We start from the raw sequence: 9,368 nt of genomic DNA, 5'->3' as shown, positions 1-9,368 counted from the left end.
CGATATTCCTCTCTCTATCAGCCCAGCATTCTTCTGGCTTTAGCTATCGCCTTGTCACATTGTTTTCGTCGCCGACTTCAGATCATTAGACACCATCCACCCCCAAGTCTCTCTCCTGCTCCGTCACATCAGCCTTTCTCCCCCCCATCGAATACAGTTCATTCGGATTTCCACTCCCCATGCATGACTCTGCACTTCTTGGCATTGAATATCAGCTGCCATATCTTCGACCACTCTTCCATCTTCCTTAAATCCCGTCTCATTCTCTCTCACTCCTCCTTCCGGCGTGTCCACTCTGTTGCAGATCTTATGTCATCCACAAAAAGACATACCTTACCTTCTATCCCTTCCGCAATGTCGCTCACAAGATATGAAAAGGACCGGTCCCACCCGATCCCTGCGGTACACACCGCTTAAAACCGCTCTCTCTTCAGAGAGAGTTCCATTTACCATCACACATTGTCTTCTGTCCGTCAACCAGTTTGCAATCCAGGCCACCACCTCGGCACTCACTCCTAAGCTTCTCATTTTATTCACCAGTCTCCTGTGCGGGACAGTGTCAAAAGCTTTGCTGAAGTCCAAGTAGATGACATTGCGTGCTCTTCCTTGATCCAATTCCTTGGTTACCCGTCAAAAAGTCAATCAGATTTGTGTGACAGGATCTTCCAATGGTGAATCCATGCTGCCTCTAGTCCAGCAATTCTCCCGACTGTAGATAGTTCACTATTCTCTCTTCCAACAGTGACTCCATTACTTTTCCCACCACCGAAGTGAGGCTAACCGTCTGTAGTACCAGCCTCTTTTCTGTTCCCACTCTTGTGAAGCGGGACCACCACCGCTCTTCTCCAATCACTCGGCACCACTCCCTTTTCTAGGGATCTATTGAACAGGTCACACAGCGGACCCCCAGAACATCTCTGAGCTCCCTCAATATCCTTGGATGAATCCCATCGCCCCATGGCTTTGTCCACTTTCAGGTTCTTAGCTCTTCCCACACATTTTCTACTGTAAAGGATTTTCATCTATTCCACTTCCTCCAGTTTCTTGTTGTGTAGAGATGGTCCTTCTCCAGGGTCTTCTTTAGTGAACACAGAGCTGAAGTATTCATTTAATATTCTGCCATTTCTTTGTCTCTCTCCACACATTGATCATTACCACCTTTCAATTTCACTATACCACTATGGACCTTTCTCTTTTCGCAGTGCCTTCCTTTTGGCCGCTACATGCTCATCTCTACGCCTGTTAACACTGAAGACTGTATTCTTGGTGGTGATAAGCTCAGCTCGTCACATCTCTGAACTACAGGCGTTGTCATGCTGGGAGCCGTTCCTCCAGTTGACTCCAGGAGCGTTACAGCTTCGCACTGTTCCTTCCTTCTTGCCAAAGGTAGTCTCAGAGTTTCACCTGAACCAGTCCATTTTCTTACTGTCCCTAAACAGATGCAAGGACTCTGAAGGCTACCGCCTCCTACGCACATAATAGTCAGTAGGCTGTTAGTACAGTATCTAGAACACACAGAACTAGTGTGCAAGATGGACCACTTGCTTGTTCTTCACGGTGGAAGGAAACAAGGCAAAGCAGCTTTGCGAGCTACCATAGCTCGCTGGATCAAGGAAGTGATCATGGGAGCTTTTGCAGAGGCAGGGAAACCTTTACCCCTTCAGATTAAGGCTCATTCCACTAGGACCCAGGCAATATCCTGGGAGGAAGCTAAGCTACTGTCTCTCGTCGACATCTGCCAAGCGGCCTCAGGGTCTTCCTTGCACACTTTCTCCAGGTTCTATCACCTGGACGACCAAGCCTGAGAAGATGCAGCCTTTGCAAGGGTAGGGCTAACCGGACCACAGGCAGCCTCCCACCCGTTCAGGAGTAGCTTTTGTACGTCCCATTGGTCCTGAGTCCATCTGACTACACACTAGGAAATGGAGAAATGACTTACCTGATAATTTCGTTTTCCTTAGTATAGACAGATGAACTCAGCATCCTGCCCATGGCTGCCCATGAACAGTGCCAAGGAATCGCACATGAATCTCGATCCCAAAGAGATGACGGGTAAGCCATCACCCTATCCCTAGATCTTGGCATCTATAATATTGCTGGGATTCAGCACTTATGTTTGGCTGAGTACAGTTATGGTCACTAGTTTTAATCAGGTTTTTAATCAAGTTCTTAATCAAGTTATTAAATTGTATTCAAGTTTTTCAATAGTAGGTCCACAAAGGCTTTTGAAGAGAATACTGAATGGCTGAGGTCACTGCAGGGGTGTATCTAGGGTGATGTCAGCTTTGAAACCTGACTCCATCACCATATGCTAGCAGGGGAGCACATAACCCATTGGTCCTGAGTCCATCAGTCTACACTAAGGAAACAAAATTATCAGGTAAGTAATTTCTCCATTAACTGCCATCGTCCGCCATAAGAGACACCCCTCCCGGTGCCTATTAACTGCCATCGTCTGCTGTAAGAGACACCCCTCCCCGTGCCTATTAGTTGCCATCGTCCACCGAAGAGAGACACCCCTCCCGGTGCCTAACTGCCATCATCCACCGTAAGAGACACCCCCTCCCAGTGCCTATTAACTGCCATCATCCACCGTAAGAGACACCCCTCCCAGTGCCTATTAACTGCCATCATCCACCGTAAGAGACACCCCTCCCCGTGCCTATTAACTGCCATCGTGCACCGTAAGAGACACCCCTCCCCGTGCCTATTAACTGCCATCGTGCACCGTAAGAGACACCCCTCCCAGTGCCTATTAACTGCCATCGTCCACCGTAAGAGACACCCCTCCCAGTGCCTATTAACTGCCATCGTCCACCGTAAGAGACATCTTTCACTATCTGTATACAGTGCGTATTAAGTCATGTAAGGCAAGAACCAGAGCGGTAGGAGAGTACCAGTAGGTACCAGGCAGCCATAGTTTCTCCACATCCATATTTATTGCAGAGATATTAAAAAAAAATCATGGAAGAATTACATACATCTAGCAATGGGCTGCTTTCCCTTTCAACAGCGCCAGGGTGGGGGGGGGGGGGCTCTGCGACGAGGGGGAAGCCGCAGGTGCCCAGGAGACGAGACATGGGCGGGAAAAGGCTTACTGTGCTCTGCAAGCTGAGCCCGCAGTCCCTCCCTCCCACCTTTTTACAAAATATTTATCATAAAATAAAAGATTTATTACAAGAAGAGAACCTGTAGAAGGCTCAGCCGGCGGTTTTTAATTACAAAAATAAATTGGGAGACTACATTATAAACCTGCTGGAGCTTGTGCAAGGGAAGGAAGGGTTTGTGTAAGTAATGTATCAGGGTGCAAGCATGGGGGGGTGTGTGTTTCAGAAGAGGGGTCTGGGGAGCAGGGTTATCTCCCCCAGCCTCAGGATACCTGCAGCACATGGTCCGCATCAGTCCGCTGCTCTATTACAGGGCCAGAGCCGTAGGATAGTATCGGGTGGGGGGGGGGGGGGCCTTGAATGGTCACCCCACCCCCCACATCAGCAGCGTGGAGCTCCCACTCCCAGCTTGCCTTGCAGGAGACGGGGAAGGATTGCTGGGAGGCCTCAGTGTGCAGAGAGAGAGGGGAACCGTTCAGGCTGCCTCCCCCCCCGGCCTACCCAGAAAAGAAGACGAGGAGAGCGGTACAGAGGAGCGAGTCTTTCGATCTGGTATCACAGGCAGGCCATCTTCCTCGGACAGAGCTGCTGATAATGTCACGGGGAAGGAAATGCAGTTGCGCCCCCCTCCCCCCTCAAAAAAAAAAAATGTCAAATACTAAATCACATTTCCTGCAATCCTTAACCCGAGAATCGTTCCCAGACTCCTCCAGTGAAAACTGCCCCAGTTAAAACCATGTAGCCTGCAGCCCGGCACACACATCTGTGCTGCTGTAGGAAGCGGCACTGGTCTGACAGCCTCTCTTTCGAGCCCCTCCCCCTCCCCCTCTCCACCGAACCGCAGCCCACGCACAAGAAGCGACCTTTTCCCCAAAACGTTCAGCAAGGGGCCTGTCTGGATGGTACAGAATTAAAACAGGCGTTTAGAGTGACTTTAAAAAGCAGGCAGGGGGTTTGGGGCTTCTCCCCCTTAAGCACGAACGTTGCAGAGGCGGCTGGTGTGACCGCGCGAGCGTCACGGTGGCAGAAGCCACGCACCATTGGAGCTCCAACAGAAAACAGAAAAAAAAACGGACGGACGGACGCGCACACACACACACACCACATACACAGGGGCTCTTATCGGTCTGACCAGAGGGCTGGGATAGGGGCCGGGGTGTAGGCCCCTGGGCGGCCTTCGTTACTGTCAGCCATGCACAGCAGCAGGCTGGGTTTTGCTCAAGCTCGTAGGCCCAGGGGGATCGTCGACGCGAGAGGGAAGGGAGGGGGGGTCACAGCAGCGTCGTCTCGTCAGCAGGATTCACAAGCGCAGCCAACACAGGACTCTCCTGCAGCGAGGATGTGCTATCGTCCAGGCTCTGGTCGCTGCGCCAGCCAGAGCGGGAGATGGAAGACGGGGTGCTCTGGGCAGAGCGGAGTCCCGAGAGCGGGCTGTCAGTGCTAGGTGAGTGTCCGTTGTTAACGCTGCCAGGCAGGCTGGCAACCGAGCGGCTCAACTTTCCTCCAGCTCCTCTTGCAGGTAACGCCGGATCTCCTGGGGAAGTAGCTGCGATTCCACGTCACACTCCTGCTCCAGCTGTTCCAGCAGCTGTAAGAGATGAAAGCCATATGGTTTTGTTTTTTTTTTTAATACATTTGGATAGGATTGCTCTGAAAGATGATGAATTACCCACACTGCACACAAGTCACCCTGTCCCATACTTACTAGGGGCTAAAAATTATTTAAATTCCACTCTGTTCCCTGCTGTTTGCCCCGTGCCTCCAGATTTATTTAAAACACCTCTCTAGGTCCTGCTCTTTCCCAGAGGTATGGAAATTTGCCCAAAATGATCCCCTCTCCCAGGGCTGAAGATTTAACTAGAATGGGTCCCAATCCTGGGCCCTTACCCTGGGCTCCTCGTCTTTGATGTGCCGGAGGATGTCCTGCTGCTCACCGATCAGCTTCTCCTGCCGTCTCGTCTGAGCCTCCTCCAGCTGAGACAGGAACATAGAATAATGAGGGTGAGATGTCAGGCCAATGGGGGCAGGGGAGCTAGTGGAAGCAGATGAGGTGCCCGGGGAATGGAGGTAGGGACCCAGTGAGATTCCTGGCCGCATGGAGCTGGTGGGAGTAGGTGAGATGCCCAGCCAATGGGGGTACAGAGCCGGTGAGAACCGAGCCAATGGGGGTGCAGAGCCAGTGAGAAGCCGAGCCAATGGGGGTGCAGAGCTGGTAGGAAAATGTGAAATGCCTGGTCACTGGAGGAGTGGACCTGATGAAATGCCTGGACAATGGGAGCACAGAGCCGGTGGGAGCAGTCAAGATGCCTGACAAAATTTAATTATTGTATTTGTACCGGGATGCAAAGCAAGTGAGATGCCCGGCCAACGGGAATGCAGAGCAGGTGGGGTGCCCGGCCAACGGGAATGCAGAGCAGGTGGGGTGCCCGGCCAACGGGAATGCAGAGCAGGTGGGGTGCCCGGCCAACGGGGTGCAGAGCAGGTGGGGTGCCCGGCCAACGGGAATGCAGAGCAGGTGGGGTGCCCGGCCAATGGGAATGCAGAGCAGGTGGGTGCCCGGCATCTCTGGGAGTTGTGGGAGTGCACTGGATAGAGCAGAAGAGGTATATAGGGGGGAAGGTAGGTGAGGAAGGGGATGCATTTGGTGTGGCAGTGCTTCCTCCCTCTCTCCCCAGTTTTCCACTTACCCGCCGTATGGCATTGACAGATTCATTAATGTGCCGCCGATTAATCTCCGTTAGTTCCCTGCAGAGAACAAAAGGGAGGAGAATGAGAGTAGCAGGTCAGAGTGGCTAGGGGATGGGGGATGGGGGCCCTTTGTGCTCCTGGTCTCACCCAGGGAGCAAGCCCATAGCCCCATCGGTGGCTTGGGCCCGGGACTTCCCCCGCCCTCACTATAACCCCTGTGTCCGCACCCAGATCCCTCTTGCAGGGTTGTGGATCCCTGCGCACAGGCCCCACCCTGGCATCAGGCAACCCTGCCGTGGCCATGGGCCCGGCGCCACCACTCCCCTGCCCACTCACACTTCCTTCTTCTGCTTTTCTCGCGACTTTGCCTCCGTGATACTGTTGTGCCGCTTCCGTTCCAGGATCTTCTGCAGTTCCTTCTTCTCCCTGCACCGGTGGAAAGGAACCACAGAACACACTGCCTCTTTGTGCCTGCGCTCAACCCAAATCCCTACTATAAAAATAACCACCGTTCAAAGTGAAAAATGCAAAAATCACTAAACAATCACTTTGTGACGGATGTCAAAAAAATAATGAATGTATGAATGGTGGAGTATCTCATAGTCAGCTCACTTAAAAGCATTAGGGATCACGTGATGTGGTGAGAGGAGGTGGACGTGTGCAGGAGAGCTCCGGGTGCCTCGATCCGTTTATCTATTAATCTGCACTTAAATCGGCACGAAATCCCCTCCCAATCAGAAGGACAATCATTGTTTATCTTTTACATGTCTATTACCACTTACATGAATCGCTCGCCCACGGTGATGCCGATCAGAGCCGGGAGACGAGACAAAGATAAGGCAAGCACTGGGGACCCTAAAATGGCGGCGACCCCGGGGAATGCGGGACAGAGAGGCCCAGACCCGGACTTGACGGAAAATTTTAAGGCGATCCTCATGGAAGCCCTGGATTCCAAATTAGGGGCTATTTCTACACAGATTGCGGATGTGAAATCGGCGCTAGACGAACTAAACCCGCGCTTTGACAGGCTGGAAGGCAGGGTAAACCTTGTCGAAGACGATACGCTCGCCCTCACGGGCAAAATTTCGGTCCTCGAAAAACTTGTCGATGCCCAGGCCTCTAAACTCGAGGATCTGGAGAACCGGGCAAGAAGGTCCAATATTCGGGTGATGGGTCTCCCGGAATCCTTGGTGGAAAGTAATCTGGGCACCTTTCTAGAGAGCTGGCTCCCGGAGGCCCTGCACTTACCGGAGCTGACTACCTCCTTCCGGGTAGAGCGAGCGCACAGGCTTGGTGCACGTAAGGAGGGGAGACACGGCCGAGGATGGTTATCTTAAAAGTTCTGAATTTTGCTCACAAACAAGCCATAATACAAGCCTACAGGAAGGTCCCAGATTTGGCGTATGATGGCAAGAAGATTCGGCTGTTTCAGGACTATTCCTCGAGGGTCTCCGGGTTGCGGCGGAGCTTCTCCCCCATCTGTTCCCTGTTGTTTGAGAAGCAGATTCGGTTTACCTTACAATTCCCTGCGCGCCTAAAAGTTTGGTACGACAACCAGGTTACCTTCTTCGAGTCTCCGGAAGATGCCCAGAAGTTTGTGAAGACGAAACTACAAAACTGATCGATGGAGTCCGGCGACCATTTTGGCCACGTGGAAGTGCGTCTTTCTGCACTGTCTGGGGCTTACATAGCGAGTGCATAATCAGGGGCGCCAAAAGCTGGGTAGCAGTGCACATTGAGCTTTGGTTATTTTTTACTTTTTACTTTTTATTTTTTACTTTTGCTTGTTACCTAATACCCTTGGTTTCTTTGGTGAGGCTGTGTTTTTTGGGCGGCCCTCCTGAATCTCACCCGGAGATGGACACTGTGTGCAGAGCTCGCTTTTCTCCCCTAGACGTTGGGGACCCTGAGAGAGAATGGATGGTCATCGGGTGCCATGAGAACCTATGGGACATACATGGGTCTGTTTTTTCAGGGCAAGGGGACAACAGGTACCCTGACTGTAATGGGTGCTTTGCCTGGACATGTTTCTGGTTTTTCGTTTAGTGGTGATGACATGACTGTATTTTGCTCAGCGAAATCGGCTTGGGTTTTTCTTTTCAGTATGATCTATTGTTATGTTTCATAATGCCCTTTCTATCCTTCTCATTTATCTTATTTTGTATATGTTACGGGGGAGGGGGACTGGAAAGGGGCACCTGAACACATGTTTAACGTGATCTCTTCCTCGATATACGGGGAGTTACTTGGGAGTTTGGCTTCTTCCCCACAGAGGGGGGTCGAGGCACAGCTTGCTGAGTTATGTAAAGTTGGGTTTTGGTTTCAGTGGGGATTAGTTGGGGGGGGAAATGTAGAGGGAGGAGGGGGAAGGGATGGGAGGGTTGGGCAGGGGAGGGATGGTGTGTGTGTTGAGCAACCGGTGTGTTTTTTGCGGCCTATGCAGTGTGAGGGTCAGGGAATTGGTGTTCGGGGGCGTAGGTGGAAGTACGAGGGAGATTGTTTGGGTGGGGTTTCCCTTGGGGTTCTTCTCATTTGGAAATGGGTTAGTGGGGAAGTCACATATTTTCTTTCTTGGTTGACTGGGGCAATCAGGCTCTTAGCTACAGAAGTACGATTTTTCATCTGCATTTCATGGGAGTTTACTCTTTCTGATGGCTGACAATACACGTATAATATCCTGGAATGTTAACGGGATGGGTTCACCGGTAAAGAGATACAAAATCCTCAAACAACTCAAATCCCATAAACCGACAGTTGCCTGTATTCAAGAAACACACCTTTCTGCAATAGAAAGCAGCAAACTTAAAAGGGATTGGGTGGGAGACTGCCATTTTACCCCTGCAATGGGGAAAAAGGGGGGTGTAGCTATACTGGTAAACAAAGCTGCCTCTTTCAGTGCCTCCAATACAGTTCGAGACGCGGAGGGTAGATTCCTTCTGGTGTCTGGTGTCCTTAATGGCCAGGAGGTAACTATTTGCAGTATCTATGCACCCAATGCATACTCTCACTCCTTTTTTATCTTTGTTTTGGAGCAACTGGTGGAGCATGCGAAGGGTTACCTTGTGGTGACGGGGGATTTTAACCTCCCTGCGGATCCTGGCATGGACAAGACGCCTTCGGGAGTGGCATCGCCCAATAGAGGGGGAAAGGGGGTCCCGTTTTTATGCTCCGAGTACTCTCTTTTGGATGTTTGGCGGACATTACATCCCATGGAGAAGGACTATACGCACATTTCTCGGGCGCATGCATCTTTATCTCGTATTGATTACATACTTGTACCGAGGGAGGGACTCCATGTCGTCTCGGATGCGGTGATTGGGCCACAGGGGGTCTCCGATCATGCATTGATCTGGGTGGATCTCAGCTTCCATGCGCGGGACAGTGGGGACAGGATGTGGAGGTTTCCTGGGTTCCTCCGTACGGACCTGCCCTTTAAGACTTTCTTGCAAAATAAATGGGAAGATTATGTCAGTCTTAATAGTCAACATGTCTCGAATCCGCAACTGTTTTGGGAAACGGCTAAAGCTGTCCTAAATGGTGAAATCATCTCCTATATTGCTGCTCGAAACCGGA

The 9,368-nt window shown here is 51.4% G+C and overlaps 1 long non-coding RNA gene across 1 annotated transcript; it reads right to left on the bottom strand.

Annotated features, from left to right (window-relative positions):
- Nucleotides 1-3,930: 3,930 nt before the first annotated feature.
- On the bottom strand, nucleotides 3,931-6,534 carry LOC115098057. Its single transcript, XR_003858405.1, has 4 exons — nucleotides 6,132-6,534; nucleotides 5,795-5,852; nucleotides 4,995-5,081; nucleotides 3,931-4,695 (listed from the first exon to the last, which is right to left on the bottom strand). It is a non-coding gene; the product is annotated as an uncharacterized LOC115098057 (long non-coding RNA).
- Nucleotides 6,535-9,368: the final 2,834 nt, after the last annotated feature.

Source organism: Rhinatrema bivittatum, chromosome 8 (assembly GCF_901001135.1).
Source record: "Rhinatrema bivittatum chromosome 8, aRhiBiv1.1, whole genome shotgun sequence".
In the NCBI taxonomy this organism is placed as follows: domain Eukaryota; kingdom Metazoa; phylum Chordata; class Amphibia; order Gymnophiona; family Rhinatrematidae; genus Rhinatrema; species Rhinatrema bivittatum.
Note: the sequence above shows the minus strand (reverse complement) of the source record. Positions and strands in the feature narration are given on the sequence as shown.